This window comes from Chiloscyllium plagiosum, unplaced genomic scaffold, assembly GCF_037043375.1.
Source record: "Chiloscyllium plagiosum isolate Xiang-an unplaced genomic scaffold, Cpla_swu_hap1 HiC_scaffold_1, whole genome shotgun sequence".
Taxonomy (NCBI): Eukaryota; Metazoa; Chordata; class Chondrichthyes; order Orectolobiformes; family Hemiscylliidae; genus Chiloscyllium; species Chiloscyllium plagiosum.
Window position 1 is genome coordinate 136,264,282 of NW_028270139.1, and position 24,517 is coordinate 136,288,798.

The 24,517-nt window shown below is 42.3% G+C and overlaps 1 long non-coding RNA gene across 1 annotated transcript in view; it reads left to right on the forward strand.

Moving 5' to 3' along the window:
- Window positions 1-1,403: 1,403 nt before the first annotated feature.
- The window catches only part of LOC148152227 (uncharacterized), a 106,239-nt gene continuing 83,125 nt past the window's right edge, over window positions 1,404-24,517 (forward strand). The window contains exons 1-2 of the long non-coding RNA XR_015759532.1: window positions 1,404-1,566; window positions 20,803-20,932. This is a non-coding gene — a long non-coding RNA (uncharacterized LOC148152227). The remainder of the gene's footprint in view (window positions 1,567-20,802; window positions 20,933-24,517) is intronic.

Below are 24,517 nucleotides of genomic sequence, written 5' to 3' on the forward strand. Positions count from 1 at the left end.
GTGGGGAAAGTAGGCCCCTACTATTTAAAAACAATGAGAAAAATTAAATCATAATTTGCTCTTGGGCAAGCAGTAAGAATAGATTTGTTTTAAAACTGAAAATCTCTCCATAACACACATTTGGCCAAAGCACAAAACCATTATTTCATACTGTCTTGTGCACCCAGTTTATGATGTGGCACTTTAGTGTTTAAATACTGATAGTATGAGTCATTTACTGTCTGAAGTGTTTGGGGTGTAATGCTCTGTTTTAATAAATTTCATTTCTCGAACATTGCCAGAACGACACATGCAGTATGTTTTACATTATACATATTCAGGAAAGTAAGAAGGAAGCAATTTGAATATTGGACAATCAAGTAATTCTTTGGATAGTTTTAACAGTATAGATAGAGATGATAGGGTGGGGGCTAGGGATCGTCCAGGGGATGGGGATTTAAGAATATCTATTAATGGTGGAACAAGAAAGTCGGGAGAAGGGAGGAAGGACTGAACTGAAGTCACGGGAGTGTATAATGACTGCAGAATGTCATGAAGGTTGAGTGAGATGAGGATGTGAAGGAATTGGAAAGTGAGGGCAAGGATCATAAAGTGAAATCTGGGGCACTGGAAGCCACTGGGGCTAGTCAGTGACAGGAGTTACCTGAGTTCAGAACTTTGAGTGAAGATTCAGACTACAATATTCAGACCACAATAATGAAACAGAAAATGCAAAGCCTATCCACAGAACTGAAAGTTGAAAACCAAAAATATTCATTAACAGAATATGAAAACTGGAAAGAGAGCTGAATGACAACTGAAGGACCATAACAAAGGAAAGGAAGAAGACCATCACACATAGGCACTTAGCATAGACAGTCACCTGATCACAACACAGAGAAGAAAATCAAGCAGGAGGATTACCCACATCTATCGAAAATATGCAACAAAGAATTTGCTCATCAGAAGCTGAAGTGATTATATTGTGAATAGAGTGTAGCTAAAGCTATCCAATTGGTCATACCATATCTCAGGGTCCAAACTATAACTCTCCCTCTTTCTATGATTAATATTGCTTACCTTAATGAACACAAAAAATGTACGACAAGAATTACACAGCTAATTTTAAATAAAAGCATAGAAACAGACTCCATAACAGTGTTATAAACAGATGAGAACACATCATGCAATTGATTGAATGCAAGTACAAAGGCCACATTGTAAACTGTTGAAAACCACATCACATATTGTGCCAAATTATCCAGGATCATGTCTACTGTTTATAATGAATCAACAGTATTTATATGAACCTTGTGCAATATATTGGCTTCCACTCAGAAAAGCTTCACTGTGCTGTTGCCTGTTTGCTAATGAAACATTCTGAACAGCAGCACAACAACTCGAAAGCAACAAGGACGCAAATATCTAAATCAGAACTAAATACGCAAATGCTGGAAACCTGAAATAAGAGTAGAAAATCTTCGACAGTCTCATCAACCCCCTGACAGCATCCCTGAAGAGAAATAGACTGAACGTTTTGAACGAATGTGACTCTTTTTCAGACCTTCTATGACTTCTGACGACAAGGTATATTTGATGTCATGGGCAGTGCATGAACAGCCTGCCCATCTTTATTTTGTGCTCATTCGTGTTTAAAGACAATAACTAATTTGCCATGCTGCCTTGGCCACTTCATCTCCTGGCTCCTTGCACCAATTGAGTCCATGGGACTAAATTAATTTAGGATAACTGATAGGCACGGTGGAGCTGGACCAAAGGGTCAGTTTCTGTTCTGTACATCTCCATGACTCTATGGTGGCATGGGTAACATCACCAGCAAGTACCTTCTGTTTTGCTCCATTTTGGTGCTTATTTTCCCTGCTAGCTGAATAATTAACCTCACCACAGGACCTCACTAATTACCTTCTGTTTTGGGGCTTTCCTGCTAAATCTCTGAGTTGCTAATCTTCCTAACATTTTCAAGGATTAATCTCCAGGATGCTACCCAAAAAAATATTTAAAAAAAAAACAAAACAACCCAGGAGCAATAAAAATTGTCAGTGTCCCCTTTGATCTGAGAAGCTTTTATTTATTACAGTCATTAGAAAAGCTGCCTTGGCTTCTGAATGACATAGTTTCTGCTTTGTGTTTGCTTGTTCACAGGAACCTTTCAACCATTCTCAGCCCTTGGTCATCTAGTCCCACCAGCCAGCACCCAGTCCATATCCCTCCAAACCCTTCCTATTCATATACCCATCCAGATGCCTTTTAAATGTTGCAATTGTACCAGCCTCCACCACTTCCAATGGCAGCCCATTCCACACACACACCACCCTCTGCGTGAAAACGTTGCCCCTTAGATTTCTTTTATATTATTCCTCTCTCACTCTAAAACTATGCCCTCTAGTTCTGGACTCCCCACCCCATGGAAAAGACCTTGTCTATTTACCCTATCCATGCTCCTCATGATTTTATAAATCGCTATAAGATCACCCCTAAGCCTCCGCTACTCCAGAAAAAAAACAGTCCTAGCCTATACAACCTCTTCCAATAGCTCAAATCCTCCAACCCTGGCAACATTCTTGTAAATCTTTTCTGAACCCTTTCAAGTTTCACAACATTTTTCCAATAGGAAGGAGACCAGAATTGCACGCAATATTCCAACAGTGGCCGAACCAATGTCCTGTACAGCTGCAACATGACCTCCCAACTCCTGTACTCAATGGTCTGACCAATAAAGGAAAGCATACAAAACGCCTTCTTCACTATCCTAACTACCTTGGTGTTTTATTTCCCAAACCACATGGCGCCTGGAAAGTTTAAAGATTTGGGACGGTTCTTCTTGCAGAGATAAAGGCTAAGTGGAGATCTGATACAGAGTTTTGAAATCATGAGTAGGCTGGATACTGTAGGGATAAACTATTCTCACCTATACAAGGAACAAAATAAGATGGTACAGATTTAAAGAGATCTGCAAAAGAAGTAAAGGTGATGTGAGAAAAAAACAAATTCATTCTGCAAGTAGTTAGGGTCTGGAACACGCTGCTTGAACTTGTGGTGGAGTCAGATTTAATTGGGGAATTTGTGAGTGCATTGGATGATTGTTCAGATTGTTTAGAAAGTGTGTGCAAGGGCATGGGGAGAAAGCAGGAGATTGGCACGAGGTAATGATGGCGTTTCGAAGAGCTGAAGCAGGCGTGATGGGCTGGACGGCCTTCTATACTGTCATTTTGTCATTCTGACAATGGCAACATGTAGCTATTGTTTTGTAAAGTTTATGTAAAATACTAAAGCGACTTCTATTTAAATAGAGGGCCAGCATGGTGGCACAGTGGCTCGCGCTGCTACCTCACAGTGCCAGGGAGCCGGGTTCAATTCCCGCCTCTGTCTGTGTGGAGTTTGCACATTCTCTCCGTGTCGGTTTCCTCCGGGTGCTCCGGTTTCCTCCCACAGTCCAAAGATGTGCAGGCTAGGTGAATTGGCCGTGCTAAATTGTCCGTAGTTTTAGGTGAAGGGGTAAACGTAGGGGAATGGGTCTGGGTGGGTTGCTCTTCGGAGGGTCGGTGTGGACTTGTTGGGCCGAAGGACCTGTTTCCACACTGTAAGTAATCTAAACTAAATAGTGTTCCTCACATGGAACATGGCATCACTAAACACTGTAGCACAATAAGGTGGAAAGGAATATAAAAATATTCAAAACTCAAACGAATAGAGAAATCAAGGCATGTTGGGGTCATACAGTTAAGTGAGATTGAGGTCAACAATCAGCCAAGACCTTAGTGAATGGCAGACTAGCCTTAATACACCAAATGGCCTTTTCCAGCTCCTGGCTCCGGCTCCTTTATCCATGAGATCTCCCTGACTCTATGAAAATCCAGCCCTTGGTTCAGCCTCACATTTACATTCAGGGCTGTGCAAGGCTCAATCATTTTATCCACTAATCCATCAGTAAGCACTAAAAAGAATTTCAACTGAAAATTGTCAACAACACTGACTACAAATGTCCAACTTTTAACACTGTTATGAGATTCTTTTGATTAATAAAGCCAGAGAGGATAAAAAGACAAAGTATATATCTGATTCAAACATAATCATATCACAAAGTAAATATGATTATTTGAGATGATACATAGATGAAAAAGTCCTTGAGGCTCTTGGCATATTTGCACCTAGTGTTACATTTGTCATTTAGTTTAAAGGTAGGAATAATGACTTGATTAAATGGATTAACCTTCCTTAACCCTCTTTCTCTATATTAACACACTGGAATGTACTGCCTGACTGTGAGATAACTCTTTATTGATCAGATTATGACTAAGTTGAGGTTATTTTCCTTCAAGATAAATCTACTTTCAAAACTGCACCCCTTCCTGACTGTTCTGACACTATGGAAGAAGATGGTGGCATCTTCCTTGGAGAATTCTGAGCCACATGCTGCAATAACAACTACATATCTGATTGAAAGCTGCCTTCAATCTGTAATTAAGCTGTTAAACATTTCCACAGTTTTGGCAAGGGAATCTTACTGCAGAATCAACACAGTTCAAAGGAAGAACGTCTTGATTGACCAAAAGTGATAACAAATGTTCCTTGTTGGAGGAGGCAGAGACTCACTTTCACCACTATCATCTCATTTGGAAAAATATGGCATATTCATACTTTGACATTATTTTCATGAACGTGCTCCGTGTTTTTAAGGACAAAAATATATTCACAAAACATTTTTTCATCTCCTTTTCCCTTTTTAATTATAGCTTTCCATTTAATAGGACATGGGCACCAGGCGTGTGGGAGCATGTGACCAAGTCACACAGCATCCTGACTTGGAACTAGATCACTGTTTCTCCATTATCACTGGGTCAACATCCTGCATCTCCCTCACCAAGAACATTGTGGGTGTCCCTGCAACTCTTTGAATGCAGCAGTTCAAGATGGAAGCTCATTATCTCCTTTTGATGAGCGAGTAAGGATGAGGAGTAAATATAGCCAGTGACACCCACATGTACAAGGTACAGAAAACATTACATGAGGTGCATGAACTCAATTTGTTTACTGGCTTGTCTTCATCACATTATGTCACAGTGTGCTGTAATTCTCAGAGAAAGTCTTTGCAGTTCTTCAGGTAACTTGACCATTACTACAAGTCTTTGATTTCAGGGCTAGCTGCTTTGAATTTGTCCCAGAAAACATTATCTGGATGAATCAGGAACATCGGAACAGAAGGAGACCATTCAACCCATCAAGCCTGCTCTCCACATTCAATCTTTATTCACTCATAGGAAATGGGCGTTGTTGATTGGCCAGCATTCATTGCCGGTCCCTAGTTGCCTTTGAACTAAATGGCCAGTTCGGCCATTTCAGAGGGCAGTTGAGAGTCAACCGCATTGCTATGGGTCTAGAGTCATATGCTGGCCAGACTGGGTGAGGATGATTTCCTTCCCTGAAGGACATCAGTGAATCAGACAGTTTTTTCAAAAATCAGCAATAGTTTAATAGTCATCAATAGATTCTTAATTTCAGATTATTATTGAATTGAAATTCCACCATCTGCCATGAGTCTGAGCTCAGGTTCCCAGAATATTAGCTGGGTTTCTGGATAATAGTCTAGTGATAATACCACTGGGCCATCACCTTTCCACATGATCATGGCTAGTTGGACACGTCAATGCCTCTTACTCACCCCATCCCCATAACCCTGTACTCCACCATAAAATTTCTTGGTGAGATTCAAACCCATGTCCCCAGCTCATTAACTTGGGCCTTTAGATTATTAGCCCAGTAACGTTGTCACAGTCCACCACCACCTCACATTAATTTTAAACTGTTACAATTGAATTCCTAATGGAGATGTACTGCTTTTTACCATCTCTAAATGGTGGGTAAGGGTCAGGTGAGATGTTAAAATTAAAAGAAAACACAAACCTAATTCCAATGTCCACATTTCTGGGCTTAACTGAGGTTGGGCAAGAGGCTTACTGCTCCCAGGAGGCAAGTTGTAGTTTTCATGATTTTTGATGAAGTTGTGAGTTATCCCAGTCTAAACATTCTGGGTTTCTGGTAACCAAATAGCTGGAGGGAAGCTAGGTAATGTTTGGGGAGAAAGACAAGTGCCTTTACAGCGCAGCTTGTGAGCTAAGAGAACAATAATCTCTGTACGTCTCAAGCTCTCCTTTATAAGACCCACTAGGATCGAATTTCAATCCATTTGTGGTAATTGATCAGACAGCTCTGATCCAGAGTTACGTACCATCCACACTCTCAGGGCTATGGACTGAACCATCTTGCTGTCATGAATTGGATCCACCTATTCCTGTGGCCTACTGTATTAAGCAGGATGGCCTGCAGGCGTGGAATCTATTAAGTAGAAAGGATACACAATGGGTGAAGGTTTTCCCTCCTTGATGTGATATGAGCTGTGGCAAGAGAAGTGGGAAAATCTGAGGGATGAAAAAAGTCAGGATTTCAACGCAGAGAAAAACATTTACAGCTTTCCACTCAGGACTTAAACAGTGACTTACAATTCTCCCCATTGAGCAGTGACTATTTTCTTCCTTCTGTGTATTTGCATCTTATTAATGCCCCAACTCATTTCATTTATCAGCCAATTTCGAGTCTCCTCAGCTTCTCTGAGAAACTAGATGGTAAATTCCTGGCATGGCAATCCTCTGTGGCATATTGTGTAATGTGGTGGCTCAGGGGATCCTTCAATATAATTCAGTTCTCTGTCTGACATCACTCTGCTCATGAAGATCGTTGTGACTGGAGCGATTGTGGCCTCGATCCAATGTGAAGTCAATGTAGAGGGAGATAGTGATTGCTGCATTGTCAGAAAGCCCAGCAAGTGCAATGTCCAGTGGCTGTCACACAGCCTCCAGGTGGAGAAGATGAAGATCCCCTTAAGGAAGTGGAGAAAAATGGTGAGACCTCAGATCTATAGGCCTCACCGTCATTTTCTTCAGCTCTCTGCAAGACAGTGCAGGTACCGGTTAGGGGCATCCCTGATCGGAGTTTGATCTAACCAAAGCAGGATTCATGTTCAGAAGGGTGGCCATCCCATCCCGGAGGCTACCAAAGTCACATCTGCCCTGAAATCTTTCTGCAGGTCATTTCAAAGATCAACTTGAATACCCTATCACCAACCTGCCAAGTTTATCAACAAATAGGTTTCTGTCTTTATTAGTGTTCTCATTAAGTGTGATCATTGATGCTAAATTTTGGAGCTCTGCACCAGATATCCTGGGAGCTGCTGTAACTCATATATATCAGAGAGCTCTCAAGGTCGTGCCTTACTCCAAATTCTGTGGACAGCTGCTGAGAGATCAGAGCTATCTCCTTCAATCATGGCTAACAGCAGCTATATATAATGCTCAGACTGATGTTGAATGAAGATACAACTTCCAGCAGGACCAAAGGCTGCCTTAAAATGGGGTTTCAATACCTAGACTGGTCTGGCAGGGATTTGCAGCATAGCCCAGACAGATTGCCATTGTGGCATACACTGACTTTTGCAACTGGAGCTGACACAAGGTGCAGACAAAATGGGAGAATGAGAAGACTCTCCTCAGGATAAAGGTGAGGAATTAAGGCTCTTGGTGTGGTCCAAGAGAGAATGACAAAGCAATGTGTCATCGAACCTACAAGGTCATAGAGAACTGAATTGAAACTCACTTCCAGGCTGATTAAGCTGGATTTGGATTTTGTTTACTGGTTTCGTATTCAATGGAGCATCTATGAAGCAACCCCTGCTTAGCGCAAAGGATTTCAGCAGCTTCTTATATCAGCTATCTTTGAGCTTCTGTGCTGCTTAAAAAATGGCTCACGATCCATCTGAGAATATGTTTGATAACTTCAAGTGATAACACTTTCAAATGACTGTATATTATGACTGTTTGAGAAAATCCAACTATCTGTAAGACAGTACAATGACATCACAGGGCTCAAAGGTTAGGCTTCTTAAGGTCTCCATCAGGATTTCGAATCTAAACATTGTGCAGTGAATTCTCTCATGCATTGAACATCTTCTGAGTTCCTGACCCCTTGTTATGGACCGCTGGCCAATGAAAACATTGTTCAATTATTCAGTCTTTGCAACTCGGACAGAACTTCATCTGGTTTAATCAGATCCTCTTTCATGTTTTGAAACTCTAGTGAATACAGAAGCTGCTTTTTGGGATACTTCAGAGGTATCCAGCACCTCCACTTCCCCAATAATTATAATTCTAAAGCCTGAAGATGTTAAAACCAAGGAGGGTGAGCCTGGGCAGGAGTCTCTGAGCAGGCACAGAGGCATAGAAATGTACAGCATAGAAACATACCCTTTGTTCCAACTGCTCAATGCTGACCAGATATCCCAAATTAATCTAGTCCCACCTGCCAGCTTTTGACCCATATCCCTCCAAGTCCTTCCTATTCATATATCCATCCAGATGCCTTTTAAATGCTGAGATTGTACCAGCCTCCACCACTTCCTCTGGCAGCCCATTCTGTATACACATCACCCTCTGCATGAAAGGATGCCCCCCTTGGGTCTCCTTTAAATCGTTTCATTCTCACCTTAAAACTATGTCCTCTAGTTTTGGACTCCCCCACCATGGGGAAAAAAGACCTTGGCTAGTCACCCTATCCATGCCCCTCATGATTTGCAGGGCAGAAATGACTAACACGAGGGGCCATAGTTTTAAGCTGGTTGGAGGAAAGTAGAGAGAGGATGTCAGAGGCGGGTTCTTTACACAGAGATTTGTGAGAGCATGGAATGTGTTGCCAGCAGCAGTTGTGGAGGCAGGTCATTGGGGTCATTTAAGAGACTCCTCGACATACATATGGTCACAGAAATTTGTGGGTGCATACATGAGGATCAGTGGTCGCCACAACATCGTGGGCTGAAGGGCCTGTTCTGTGCTGTACTGTTCTATGTTCTATGTTCTATGATTTCATAAACCTCTATAAGGTCACCCCTCAGCCTCTGACGCTCCAGGGAAAACAGCCCCAACCTATTCAGCCTCTTCCTATAGCTCAAACCCTCCAATCCTGACAACATCCTTGTAAATCTTTTCAACCTTAACAACATCTTTACTATAGCAGGGAGACCAGAATTAGACACAATATTCTAAAAGTGGCCTAACCAATGTCCTGCATAGCCACAATATGACCTCCCAACGCCTATACTCAATGCACCAACCAATAGAACCTGGGCTCCCTAGGCCCAAATGAATCAGGAGATGATTACTTTAGTCTTTCAAGATGACAGGACAAACCACAGTCCAATTCAGCTGCAAATGTCAGCATTGCACATAGACATAGTGGGAAGCAGAGGAAGAAACTTACTGTGGGGTCATGGGTAATGGATCATCAAAATTCAACTGCAACGAGGGTGTTGATCTGCAATGAGGGTAACACTGAGGCTAAATGTAACTCGTAGAGATTGTGGTAGAGCCTGGTCTGTACACATTAATCCACATAGATACTCACCTTATGTGTGACAGTACACAATTAGTGATGATCCCGCATATCCCAGGAGGGAAAGGTTCATTCTATCTATCAAAATAATGAGGAAGCACATTGACAATCAAGTTTGTACATGTACAATGGACATCTCCCATATCATTGTTCAATGGTCCTCTGAGCAAAGCCTCATTAAACACTGCCCCTTGCAGGGTAAAAAATTGTCCTCCATGTTGTTCCAGCATTTCAGGTTATTTTAGCTGTCTATGTGCCCCCTGAAACACTGGAAGCCATTCTGGAATGAGATAGATAATAGACAATAGACAATAGATAATAGGTGCAGGAGTAGGCCATTCTGCCCTTTGAGCCTGCACCACCATTCATTATGATCATGGCTGGTCATCCTCAATCAGAATCCTGTTCCTGCCTTATTTCTATAACCCTTGATTCCACTATCCTTGAGAGCTCTATCCAACTCTTTCTTAAATGAATCCAGGGACTGGGCCTCCACTGTCTTCTGGGGCAGAGCATTCCACACACCCACCACTCTCTGGGTGAAGAGGTTTCTCCTCATCTCTGTCTTAAATGGCTTACCCCTTATTTTTAAGCTGTGTCCTCTGGTTCGGGACTCACCCATCAGCGGAAACATATTTCCTGCCTCCAGAGTGTCTAATCCTTTAATAGGGAGGAATATCATCACTCAGACAGTACTCAATCTGTGGAACTCAGAGGGGTATGGAGGAGAAGTCAATGACTATGTTTAAGAAAAAAATAGAGAGATTTCTAGCAGCTGAAGGTGCCAATGTGCATGGGGAAAGAGAAGACGTATGGCATAGAGGATTAGCCATGTTCCTGTTGAATGATGGAGCAGGTTCGATGGGCTGAATGGTCTACCCTTGCTCCTTTTTTAAAGTATATTGCTAGGTATCTAGTGCATGGCTCCTCTACCCTATCTGCTGGCACCATCATGATGACAAGAGTAAGGTTAGAGTCAATTGCCATTCCCAAGTCCTTCATCACCATTTGACCTTACCATGGATGCTGAGCTCCTATGGACAGCTCAATGGAGCATACCTCTGTATACATTCCTGGTAGATACTGAGTGTGCTGGACTTTGCTCGCTTCCAAAGTTTGAGATGGTTAAGAATGAGTTAACACATAAGCGAGCAGCACAGCACAATGAAGTTGAAAGGGTTGGTTCTGCCCACTGAGGTGTCCTTGCCCCCATGAGGAATCATGCCCTTCTCTGTCTAAACCCAGCATTTTCTCCTCATAGGGAATGAGGAGCCTGATGCCTACTGTTGCCATCCCATTGCCCCACTGGTTTGGCTGCCTTGGTGCCAATGGCTCCTACAAAGAAACAAATGGAGGATTGGATTTGACAGAGGTGGATGGGAGAGCAATAAGTGGTGATGCAGGAAGGAGAGGTAGCATGGTGTCCTCAGTGAGTGAGTAGGAAATATAGACGGCAGGAAGGATGAATTGTTTGGGTGGTTGAGAGTCTTTGAGCGGATACGTTGTATGTAATAGTGAGAGTTATTGACCGAGCCCCTTGGTGAGAGGTGTGTGCTGGCAGAGTTAGAACGACTGTGAGTGCGAGGAAGCTGTGAGAACATTAATGTAGAAGGTCATTGCCACTGCTGGGCATACTGATTAACCCGGGGTACTACACTAACCCTGGTTACAATTTGGTCCTTGTTGGCTTGGTCTGATGGCATGGTCTCCTCTGGCATTCTGCAAAAAATTGATCTTTTTCCCTGGACTGGGTCCTCAGTGATAATGCTTGAGCACCACAGTGTGACAGCCAATTCCTGGCCTGCAGCAACTGATTTGGGGGTGGAGCTGGGCTTTAAACATGGCGCTGCTGGTGTGAAAGTTGAAAGGTGCTGGGAAAGCCACCTAAAGAGCGTCATCAATTTCTCTCAACAAAACACTTTGATTGGAAATGCAAAACCTTCCACCAATGTTGAGGTAATACTAGGAATGCTGGGTTTCCTAACCAAACCTCACTGCATGGCCTATGGAACCCAGCCCTGTTAACATCAAGGTGGTGACGCCCATAAGTTATTGCTAAAACCAATCTGACTCAGAATGGTGTCCTGCTGTTAAATGCACGACACAGAACTCTCACATTGGTAGAGTAGAAGGCTCTCTTCCTGAGATGGGCACAACTAATGACAATGAAACCGTGTTGCCAGATACACAGCTTACTTGTTTAGATGCTATTATCTGGAGCCTCGTTGTAATCATGGAGATAACTTCCATTATTTTATCAGGAATTATTCTGTTTGTTTAATGCTGATCCTGCATGCATAAAGTTGGAAAGTAACTTAAATAATGTTGCCTTCAAAAATCCCTATGTTTTGAGCTTGTATCTTTCACACATCATTCACGTTGTCAAGTATCCATCCATGAACACATTTTCTGTGCACTTACTCAAGCCTTCCTTCAAACAATACAAAGTTTTGCTTGTTTATTGTTTCACACTCTAGATTGAAGTGATTGGATGTTAGAAACTGAGGGGTTGTCAGCTAAGTGTTCAACGATGGAGATTACTAAATCGGCTATTCCAGTTAATCACAGAGAGAAAATAAATTACAGCTGCCAAGGGAAGGCATTAAGCTGTCAGTAATTCTCAAGCCTCAAGTTCTGCCTCTTGTCTTTGACAATAATATGAGGCAGTTGTACTTCCAGCTGGAGCAGCTGCCTGTTATAAGTGATACCAGATCCAAATCCTACCATTGTTTTTACTAATATCACACCAGTAGTAAGAGAAAAAAAAGTAAGAAGATTGCAACTGCTCTGCTAAATAATTATTTATCTGTTTATTATTTATTTGTAAATACTGCTCCAGATTAAAAGAAAATTGTAAACTTAGATCCAATAAGTAGTAATAGTGATTTGTTTTCCTTCCTGGGCAGTCTCTGAGGATTGAGGGTGACTCTGTTTCCAGTCTAGTTTGATGGGGTTTGTGAGATGGCTAATAAGTGTATTGCATTATAAGCAGATGCTGTCGCATGTGGACTAGATGGCTGCTGATATGTGTTTGACTATATCTTCCATTGCCCCGACTTTAGCTGTACACCATCCCAACAAAGTCTCTAGATGCATTCACTGTTTTTCTGAATGAGCGTTCTTCATGAACAAGCCATAGACCTCCTTGAGTCAGTGGGCATGTTTTGCCTTTTAGAGATGATTTGAGGACACTGACTCCTGTTATGGTCAAGTTCTAAGGAGAGCAGTCACTTTGGGAGTCCGGTCATTGGTTTTCCCTTGAATTGAGGATGACATCCATCCCCTGTCTGTATGTTTCTACCCCAGGTCTTCAGGAACAGAAGAGGCCGATCCTCAATGTTCAGGTGTTTGAACAAATGGGGTAAGACATCCCAAGAGGCAGTAGAGTCTAGCATGCAGAATTTGCTTTCTTTACCTTTCGTCTTTGCCACCATCCTGTCATATCATGAAAGCATTTGAACTCAATGCACAAGTTGCACCATTCTGAATGTTTAGTAGCAAGTTCCTGTCAGTTATGAATGAGAAGTCTCTGCATTTTGGGGAGAGTTTCAGAGTGCCTTTGCAGTGTTAATCCTTCTCTGGAACACTGACTGTTTGAGAATTGAGAAAACAGCTCCTGGCGTGGGAAACATTTTTCAGCCAACAGGACACAGATTTTATTCCATCACAGATGATTTTGCAGGAGCTTTACCTGAATGTTCAGGAGATTGCTTCATAAAGGATAGCAGCAATTTTTTTCAATGGACCTTTTAGTGAATCTAGAGAATGTAGATGTACTACTCATGGAATTTCTCTCGCGATCTAATGTGTCACTGATGCACTGTTCAAGTCTCACTGTGCATACGTGTACTGGTGGCACCACAATGTGTGTAAAGACATTTGTTGGCTTATATGGGTCTGATTAAGCACTTGATGCTGTCGTTTTTCAAAGACGGAACTCATGCATTTGTTTCAGCATTGTATCTCCTAGCTTATGGTACTAGTCATTGCCTTTGGAAAAACACTTATGGACAAACTTAAAGAATTTACCATCAGCATACTGCTACATGAAGGAAACAAATTGAAAGCAATTATAGCTGATTGAAAGCAATTATAGTTGCTTGACGCTACACGTCATTATAGCAGATTCAGTAGATCATTCACATCTGAAATTAGATGATGCTTTTTCCTGCTCATGATGACAGTGTCTAGCATTTTGTAAAATATGTAATCTATATTCTGCAAGAGGACATTTGACCAAAATGTGTAAGAGCATCAAGTGCTCATTGAAGCCCAAAATACAGCATATCGCTTCACACAAGCATGCAAAGAAAAGTCAGTTCAGGAATAATGTTGTGATAACGCCTACAAGGCCCATGAGGAATCACTAGTTAATCTTCCTGTGGAGCCTGTTGAGTATGAGTCACAGTTGAGTGGAAACAGACAATGGCTGGAACTCATCACCTGAGCCCTTTAGAATGCAACCACAAGAGCCTCTTGTTGTGTAGTGGTAGTGTTCCTACTTCTCAGCCAGGAGGTTCAGGTTCAAGTCCCACCTGCTCCAAAGATGTGTAAGAACACCCCTGAAAAGGCTGATTAAAAACTAGTTTTAAAACAAACAAGGCAGACTAGGGGATGCAGTGCTTAATTTCCCTTTCTAACTCTATTTTGATTTATTTCTTTCTCGCTCTCCCTCCCCCTCCCTCCCCCCTCACGTTAATGGTTTGCCTTGCCTATAATGGGCTTTGCATGTAAATGTTGAATTGGTTACACAGGTGATTTACTGGTTGCAGAGAAATGTTACTCTGATTTAGTGTTTGAAAGCTGTATGGTTGTGTGTGAGAACACTTCCAAATATAAAAAAAAACACCCATTAGGAAGGAGAGAGTTGTACACAGCTGTCCTATTTAACTGCAGATAGTGGCAGTTCACAGACTCTCAGAACAACTGTGTGTTTTGTGGCACTGTGGATTCTGTAGACAACGTATGTATTGGTTGTGGGCAGTTGGTTAGTTGAACTTTTTAGTTAGTTGAAAAATGTTTTGTTGTGTTTTGGATTACATTTTGGCTGTATGCTCGCGATCTTTGGGCATCTGGTGGGGAGGAGGGTGTGCAGATTGGAGGTCCTCCTTGTGGATCTGCCCAGGCTGACAGTAAACAGGTCCAGGCAGTGGGCTGTAGAAGGGATCATCTCTGACAACTGCCTCTCTTCCACAGTTACATTCGTGCCTGGTTGTCATTGCAGAGGGAGCATGTGGTGTTCTTGATGCCTTTCGAGAGAGGTGGGCACCAAGGTAGATACAGTGCTTTATTTCTCCGTCCAACTCCATTCTGATTTAGCTCCCGCCCTCTCCCTCACTTTTGAAAGTTAAAAGATAAAGATAAAGTAGAGTCCTGTGTAAAGAAAGTGCACCCCCATAGCGCACAAGTGTGGCAAGAAGTTTAAGAGGTATCTGCACTGTCACAGATTACAGACTCTGGTCAGATTGTACATGTGGTCAGTTTGACGCACCAATTTCTGCTATCTGAAAAGCTCACATTTTTAATCTCGCTAGAATAATTGTAGTAGCACCTTTAAAACTGATTAATTGTATCAACTGTGGCCTCCTTCTTTAAAAGAGAGAGAGAGTAATCACAAATGTTCCTTACTTCAGTTCATGTTTTATCTTTTTGTTTTGGTTGGAGTTGTGACTTTAGCTCTGAAACTCAGGCAGATCATGAGGACTCTCTGCTATCGCCTTTTCAGCTGTGACTGATAAATCCCAAGAAAAATTTGATAAGAAGCACTAAGTACCAAGATTAGCACTATGCAAGTGGGAATATGTATTTTATGAATTTTACAAGGGATGTACGCTAGAAACTGGCACAATGTGGTTCAGTCCATAGTTTTAAAAATTACTTCTGATGTGGGTGTTTCTAGCTGGGCCATTCTTTATTGCCCATTCCTAATTGTCCTTAGAAAATGGCGGTGAACTGCCTTCTTGAATCTCAGCAGGTCCATGAAGTGTGAATGCACCAGCAATGCTGTTAGCTAGGGATTTCCAGCATTTTGATTCAGTAATAGTGAAGGTATTAGTGTGGATGTGACAAAGATGTTTCCACAGAGACTAGGACCTGAGTGCCTCAGAGTGAAGGAATGATCCTTTAGAACTGAGATGAGGAGGAACTTCTTCACAGGCAGAGGGTGATGAGCCTGTGGAAGACATTGCCATAGAGGGCTGTGGAGGCCAAGCCATTAAGTCTATTTAAGACAGAGATAGCTAGGTTCTTCATTGGTAAGGGTTTAAGGGTTATGGCAGAAGGCAGGAGAATGGGCTCAAGAAAATATCAGCCAGGTTTGAATGGCAGAACAGACCCGATGGGCTGAATGGCCTAAGTTTGCTTCTGTACCTTATGGTCTATGGTCAGTATAATTCCAAGTCAAGGTGGTGCATTGGTTGTAGGAGAACTTACAGATGGTGATGTTTCTTTGCATCTGTCTTTCCAGGTGGTAGATATCAAGGTGACAATACAGAGATACAAGTGAGTTATGGCAGTTTGAAAGCTCCAAGGCTCAGGAATGCTGGTAGCCTAGGCGATGGAATGCTAAGATCCACAAATAAGGTACTGGGTACAATGTTATTGTTCATATCATTGAAGCTTAGAATCCCTGCAGTGTGAAAGCAGGCCATACGCCCCATCGAGTGCACACCAACCCTCCGAAAAGCATCCCACCCAGACCCATTCCCCATTCAATCCCTGCAACCCTGCATTTCCCATGGTTAACCCACCCAACCTGCAGATCACTGCACAATATTGTAACTTAGCATGGCCAATCCCCCTAACATCAGTGTCATTATTAATGACAAACAAGTGATTCCAAGAGAAATGGTCAGTTAAAATGTATTTTAACATCAGATTTAGTGTCTGTTCTTACATAAATACTTAAATTAAACAGTTTGAATACCATTATGAGATATTTATGTGATGCCATCTGTATTGAATTGGAATGCAGAGAATTCCACATGTCAGTGACATTCAGATATTAACCCTCAGGACTTCAATAATCACACGGCTGAAGGTTTTTTTTTTACTTCAGATTGAAATCCTTGACTGGAAGCTGATTTATGGCCTGGATAGTTTTACCAGTGAAACTCTTGTGATGTAGTGGGAATATCCCTAACTCTGGAGGACTGTGTTCACATCCCAGAGGTATTGCTGAACAGGTTGATTAAAAAATATCCAGAAGTCACATGTATAATTTTGATAAGAAATAAGAAAGCCTTTACTAGTATTTCACAGGAATGTAGTCAGGGACACATTGACACTGAGCAAAGAAAGGAGACATTAGAACAGCTGGCCAAATATTTGGTCAAGCAGAAAGGTTTGGATCAGATTTTTAAAGCAACAGAGATATAGAGAGCAGGAGTGATTTCGGTAGGTAATTGCAGAGCTGAAATCCTTGAAAGCTGAAACATCGCTGCAAATGGTAAGACAAAGGGATAGCCCAAGAGGCCAAAATTGGAGGAACCAGCTGAATGAAGAACTTTAAAATAAAAAGTAAATACACTGTTGGTGAAAAACCATCATAACATTGCCTCAGAGATGCTGCTAGGCTGAGACAAAGTAAATTTCAAATCGTCGGACAGATCAATGAGATTTTGCCTGCTGTTCAACTGTCGCACACAGCAGAAGTAGCAGAGCATCAGTACTGAGGATAGTGGGTGAATTACACAGGGATCATTCATTCACATGAACGTAAACAATAATCATGGAGGGCACTGAAGAATATGACAGTATATTTTACTTTGTGGTATGGCTCAAATGGCTTTGCCACATTTTTCTTTGCTGCAGCACATTGCTTTCTGATAAAGTCCGAATAGCAAGTTTCAAACTTTTAAATTTGGAGGAAATTGCAGAAGACAAGGCAGGGATTTTTTAAGCACTGGTTGCTATTACATACTCCTTGACTTTCTAGCATGTCCTATCAGGTTTTGACAGACATTTTCAGCTTCAAAATCACCTCCTCTCACTTCGATAAGATCACCTGATTCCATCCCTCCCTCTGATTGTCTTCCAGTGAAATCCTGATTTGTGCCTTTCTTAGCTCGAGACTTGAGTAATGCAATGTTCTCATCAGCTTCCCATTTTTATCTCCATAAACCTAGGCTCATCCAAACCTTGCCATCCAAGCCTAATACATAATCTTGACCTATTTCTGCATCATCCCTGTGCTCACTGACCTGCATTGGCTCACCCTGTCCAGCAGTGACTTTAACATTCACATCCTGCATTTCAAATCTTTGTAATGTCTCAGCCCTCATTCCCTCAGTAATGTCCTCTGATCTATAACTCATCAAGCTATCTGAGTTGCTTCAAATTCAGCCATGGTTTTGATTGTTCTAACATCACCTTAAGCCATGATGTAAGCTTCAGAGGCCTTAAAATCTAGCGTTACCTCCCCAGACCTCTGTGCTACTTTATCTCTCTTTTCCTGTTAAAGTCACTTCTTAGAATCTGCCACGCGAAAGCTTGTGGTCATTGGTGCTAATACCTAGTTACGTGGCAGAACATCAAATGCTGTCTATTAACATCCCTGTGAAAATTCAGAGTGATTTTTGTCTTTCCCACTTCAAAAAGAGAAAGGAAATGAACAGATGAGGCTGTTTTCACTCAAACCACTGTCAACTTTAAGATACTTAAAATGTTTAATGGGCAATCTGCCATATTTCAGAATATCTGATGAAGGGCACAGAGATATGTTAGGAATGTTGGGTTAAACAGAAACAGTTCAGAGAGCCTCAGTTGGAGTTTAAATCGGAGATAACCAGATGGGGCCACCGTATCTTGTCTTTGTCTTGTTTATTTATTCTCTGTCACCGGTACAAGTTTTATCAAAGCTAAGAGCCTGTAAAACCCATCGATAGACACTCTGTGAAACACAATGGTTGAGAAAAAGCAAAAGGCCTGAAATTGACTCTCCTGCTGTTGATGCTTTACCCATTTTTTTTAAAAGGAAACAGTAGCATGGATTTAAGGAAGAATATTTTAGAGACTTTCTGCTGCAGTGTTTATTACAACATAACAGTGAGAAATCCTGCTGAACATTGTTAGAAGACACCTTGACAAGTCTTCAGGAATTCCATGCTCTGACTATTGAAGGAAATGTTGCTTATTTAAGATGCAGCATTAAGGGCAGAGATTCTGAACTCTAGCTGGGAGTAGATATCTCAGCTGGTGTGATGGAAAATCATGGGTGACATCTCACAAAACGTATGTATATAGTAAGACTGTCACTGTGTCATGGTGTGGAGTTTGGTTCTGTTTCCATGCTGTACATCTCTATGACTCTATGACTCTATGGTTATGAAGATTCAGAAAAAGACACAGAATGTACAATAAGGTTACTCCTCCACAACAAGTGATAACTAATAGTTTAAGTGAGCTGAAATGAAAACAACAAATTGTGATTGAGAATTATATACTGTACAAAGTTTGTAACCGATTACATGTGCATAGCATGACAGATCTAAGACACAGATATTCATAGATGTTTATATTTAGCATTCTCTATATGATGCTACAATTTGTTTGTACTCATTGAAAGGAAATGAATCAAGTGAAGTCACAATTACTTTATGACTGACAGGTTACCTGTTCTGAATTCCAAAGGTGAGGTAACAGTGACAGCCCTTGACAACAAGGCTGTATTAAATTGAGTGCAGCATCAAGAAGCCCTAGCAAAACTGGAAGCGATGAGTTGTGGGGGAAACCTCTCTCTCTTCTGGCACATAGAAAGGTGGTCATGGTTGTTGGATGTCGGTCATACCAGCTCTAGGACTTATACAATTAATGGCAAGGGCCTGGGAGGGTTGGCGAACAACGTGACCAAGGGGTACAAGCACATAGTTCCTTGAAAGTGGAGATGCAGGTAGACAATGAAGAAGGCTTTTGGTAGTATTGCCTTCATTGGTCAGTACATTGAGTATAGGAGTTGAGACATCATGTTGCAGCTGTACACGATTTTAGTTCAGCCAATTCAAGAATACTGTGTGCAATTCTGGTCTTCCTGCTATAGGAAGGAAGTTGTGAAACTTTAAAAGATTCAGAAAAGACTTGTAAGGATGTTACCAGAGTTGAAGGTTTGAGCTATAGGGAGAGGCTGGATAGGTTGGGGCTGTTTTCTCTGGATTGTCAGATGTTGAGAGGTGACCTTATAGAGGTTAATAAAATTATGAAGAGCATGGATAGGGTGAGCAGCCAAGGTCTTTTTCCCAGGATAGGGGAGTCCAAGGCTAGAGGGCATAGGTTTAAGGTGAGAGGGAAAAGACTTTTCTCATGCAGAGGGTGGTGTGTGTATATAGAATGAGTTTGCAGAGGAAGTGATGGAGGCGGGTATAATCACAACATTTAAAAGGCAGCTGGATGGGCACATGAATGGCAAGGGTTTGAAAGGATATGTGCTAAATGATGGCAAATGGGACTAGATGATTTAGGGTATCTGGTCAGCATAGACGAGTTGGACCAAATGGTCTATTTCTGTGTTGTATAACTCTGTGGCTTTATGTGCGTCAGGGTACTGTCCTAAGCCCAACCATCTTCAGCTGCTTCAGTAATGACCTTCCATTCATCAGAAGGTCAGATGTGGGGATGCTCACTGATGATTGCACAGTGTTCAGCACCATTCCCAACCCCTCAGATACTGAAGCAGCCCATGTTCAAATGCAACAAGATCTGGACAATATCCAGGCTTGGACTGAGAAGTGGCAAGTAACATTTGTGCCACACAACTGCCAGGCAATCACCATCACCAATAAAAGACAATCTAACCACAATCCCTTGACATTCAATGGTGTTGCCATCACTAAATTCCCCCACTACCAACATCCTGGGGGTTAATATTGGCCAGAAACTCAACTGGACTCATCACATAAACACAATGGCTACAAGAGATAAGAAATACCGCAGCAACTAACTCACCTCCTGACTACCCAAAACCTGTCCACCATCTCCAAGGCACAAATCAGGAGAATGATGGAATACCCCCCACTTCCCTGGATGGGTGCAGTTTCAACAACACTCAAGAAGCTTGACACCATATGGACAAAGCAACCCGCCTCATTGGCATCCCACCCACAAAAGTCCATGCCCTCCACCACTGACACTCAGGACTGGCAGTATGTACAATCCACAAGATGCACTGCAGAAATTCACCGAAGATCCTCAGACAGCACCTCCCAAACCCACGACCACTTCCATCTAGAATAGCAGCAGATACATGGCAACACTGCCTCTTTCAAGATCCTCTCCCAGACACTCCTGACTTGGAAGTATATCACTGTTCCTTCACTGTTGCTGAGTCAAAATCTTGGAATTGTCTCCCTAACAGCATTGTGGTTCAACCTGCAGCACATGGACAGCACACGGTTCAAGAAGGCAGCTCACCACCACGTTCTCAAGGGCAATGGGCAATTAGATGGACAATAAACACCAGCTAGCCAGCGATGCCCACATCCCATGAATGTTCTTGTTCCACATTGTAAGTACCCTTACTGTACTTTAACAGACAAATGCAGGCAATGCATAAATGGTTTTGTCCTAGGCATACACAACTCTATTGATTTTTATTTTACTGTTATTCTACATCATTAATGGTTAGTATTTGCTTTAATTTACCTCCAGCCTCAATCTTCAACCATTACCTTTATTGAATGTTTTTTTCCATAATCCTAATCTATCTCAGTAATCCAATTGAACCTCATTCTTTTCTGATGTCTGTTCAGTGCAAGTTTCCCCATGTTTACTTTTATTACTAAGCCTAGCAATGCTTTCTCCCTTATTGTGCAGTCAAAATGCATCTCTCACACACTAGAAAAGCATCATTCCATTCTCTGCTTTAAATTGCTCTCTCTGCCAGTTTGTTTGAGGTTATTTGAAATCACTATATTTACTTCATGGATTTGCTTTACAGTTCTCCATCCCATTCATAAGCATTATTTGTTGGTGTGTAACGTATCCCTAATTGTGAGACAGATCCCTTCCTGGCCTTTATGTCCACCCATGTGGATTCTGTTCCCATCTCTTTGTTAGTTATGTCTTTTTTTAATTCTATTTAAAGCAGTAGAAAAGCACCATTCTATTCTATTGCCATATTTCACTGCCAATCCTATCCTGACTGATCTTATTTTCATTGACTGTATCATATTTAAAGGCTCACATTTAATTGCCTCCAACCACCCCCATTTTGTATGGATGCAAAACGATCTAAAAACATCAGAGAAAGCAAGGCCAACATTGAGTGAGAGCTTGAAATGGATAAACAGTTAAAATCGACATGTCAATGACCTCAGATTACCAGCACTTTCAATAAATTGGATCTGTCTATTGACAACAATGACTGCAAAGGCCATGTAAGTAACTCCAGATCACAGGCCACCCTTGAACAATGCACAAAAATGCATTACTAGTAAAAAGTCAAATTTCACTGTTGACTCTTTAGATAGGATGTGCAACAAAATAGAAACACTGAAGTGATTAGTCCAGAAAAGGAAGAGTTTGCACTTGTACAGTAAAGAACTTTCCACATCATAATATGTTCCAATATGCGTTTTGAGTCAGCAAACTACCTACTAAAATGTATTACTATTGAACTGTAAGAAGTAGCAACCTGTTTGAAGAAATCAATGTTGCACAAGTAGGAATGAGCTAGGAGAACAGATGATCTGCTTTGCTTGGAAGCGATGGGTAATTTTATAATCCTGTGTTTTCATAAGGAATCCCAGTTATATGACTCACTCTGTCCTTAATGTGTTCACTAAAGAAGAACCTCACACTGCGGTAAATGTTATGAGCACACAGCAGGGTAAATTCACTGATTCTGCCCTGCCTAGTTATGACTTGCACAGGCTTCATACATAGCTCCTGGCTGGGAGTGAATACAGTGTAGTAAACACTACACACGATAAATAGTACATCTGCATAGGGAAGAGAGCAGAGTGCACTGTAAGTTCATGCTGACCGCGACAGATTACAAACAGCATTTATGAAATCAACATTACATATTTATCAGCTGCAGACACTTCATCCTGAATTATGTCTAAGTGATCATTCTTGTTTTAGATAAAACCTCAGCAATGTTTCATGCTTGAATGGTCACAGCAGAGTGCAAGAAGTAAAAGCAACTCCCTTCATAGATATAGCTTTGTCAGTTCTCCCATCCCATTTATTTTCCACTATACTGCATTAATTCTAATTTAAATAGAAACAGTCAAGATAAAACATATACTCCAATAATTTGGACTTTGGTGTAGAGCATGTTATGTCAGGTTCAGCTCTATGTTATAGAACATAGAACATAGAACATAGAACAATACAGCACAGAACAGGCCCTTCGGCCCACGATGTTGTGCCGAACATTTGTCCTAGCTTAAGCACCCATCCATGTACCTATCCAATTGCCGCTTAAAGGTCGCCAATGATTCCGACTCTACCACTCCCACGGGCAGCGCATTCCATGCCCCCACCACTCTCTGGGTAAAGAACCCACCCCTGACATCTCCCCTATACCTTCCACCCTTCACCTTAAATTTATGTCCCCTTGTAACACTCTGTTGTACCCGGGGAAAAAGTTATATATCTTCCCTGATTTTCATTTTTGGAGACATGTACAACATTTAGCCAAATCAGTGTGGTCCACTTTGTGCTATCAGCCAGATTCTTGTCTCCTCTGTATTGTCTCAAGTATTTAGATGAACTTGTGGGTGGAGACAATAGTTACTTATATTTTCCAAAATAAAACACATGAATCATATACTTTCACCTATTCCATGTCCCGTTTCCAATTATATATTGCTCTGCCCACATTTCTTGAAATTCCTTTCAATGAGTAGCCTGTGGAGGCATAACAAGCATCACAGCTCCTTTGGGCTATCCAGATGAATGTGGTGCTGGAAAAACACAGCAGGCCAGGCAGCATCCGAGGAGCAGGAGAATCGACGTTTCGGGCATAAGCCCTTCTTCAGGAATGAGGCTGGTGTGCCAAGCGGGCTGAGATAAAAGGTAGGGTGGAGGGAATTTGGGGGAGGGGCGCTGGGAATACGATAGGTGGAAGGAGGTGAGGGTGAGGGTGATAGTCCGGAGAGGGGGTGGGGGCGGAGAGGTTGGGAAGAAGATTGCAGGTCAAGAGGGCAGTGCTGAATCCGGGGGTTGGGACTGAGATAAGGTGGGGGGAGGGGAAATGAGGAAGTTGGAGAAATCTACATTCATCCCGTGTGGTTGGAGGTTTCCTAGGTGGAAGATGCGGCGCTCTTCCTCCAGGCGTTGTGTGGTCAGGGTCTGGTGAAGGAGGGGGCCAAGGACCTGCATGTCCTTGTTGGAGTGGGAGGGGGAGTTAAAGTGTTCAGCCACGGGGCGGTTGGGTTGGTTGGTGCGTGTGTCCCAGAGGTGTTCCCTGAAACGTTCCGCAAGTAGGCAGCCTGTCTCCCCAATGTAGAGGAGACCACATCGGGTGCAGCGGATGCAGTAAATGATGTGTGTGGAGGTGCAGGTGAATTTGCGACGGAAATGAAAGGATCTCTTGGGGCCTTGGAGGGAGGTGAGGGGGGAGGTGTGGGCGCAAGTTTTGCACTTCTTGCGGTTGCAGGGGAAGGTGCCTGGAGTGGAGGTTGGGTTGGTGGGGGATGTGGACCTGACGAGGGAGTCACGGAGGGAGTGGTCTCTCGGGAACGCTGATAGGGGTTGGAAGGGAAATATATCCCTGGTGGTGAGGTCCAGTGGGGAGGACCAGTGGGGTTCTGTCCTGGTGGGGATTGGAGGGGCGGGTTCAAGGGCGGAGGTTCTTTGATTTTGCCTCTTTATGTAAGATTGGATGAATCTATCCAATAAAAGTTGCTTATCATTCATTCACTGTGGCACTTGTTAAAGGCATGGCAGAGCAAACATGTTCTCATTTGTTCAAAATACCAAAGCTGCATCCCACATACACAGCTCCTGATTTCTCAACTCATGTTCGAAGAAGCAGTGGCCAGAGATTGTGTGTTTTGCGAAGCACTTTATCTCCCAGACCACCCCATTAGTGGTACAATAGGACACTGTCTGGATGACCATCCATGTGTAGCAAGCAAGT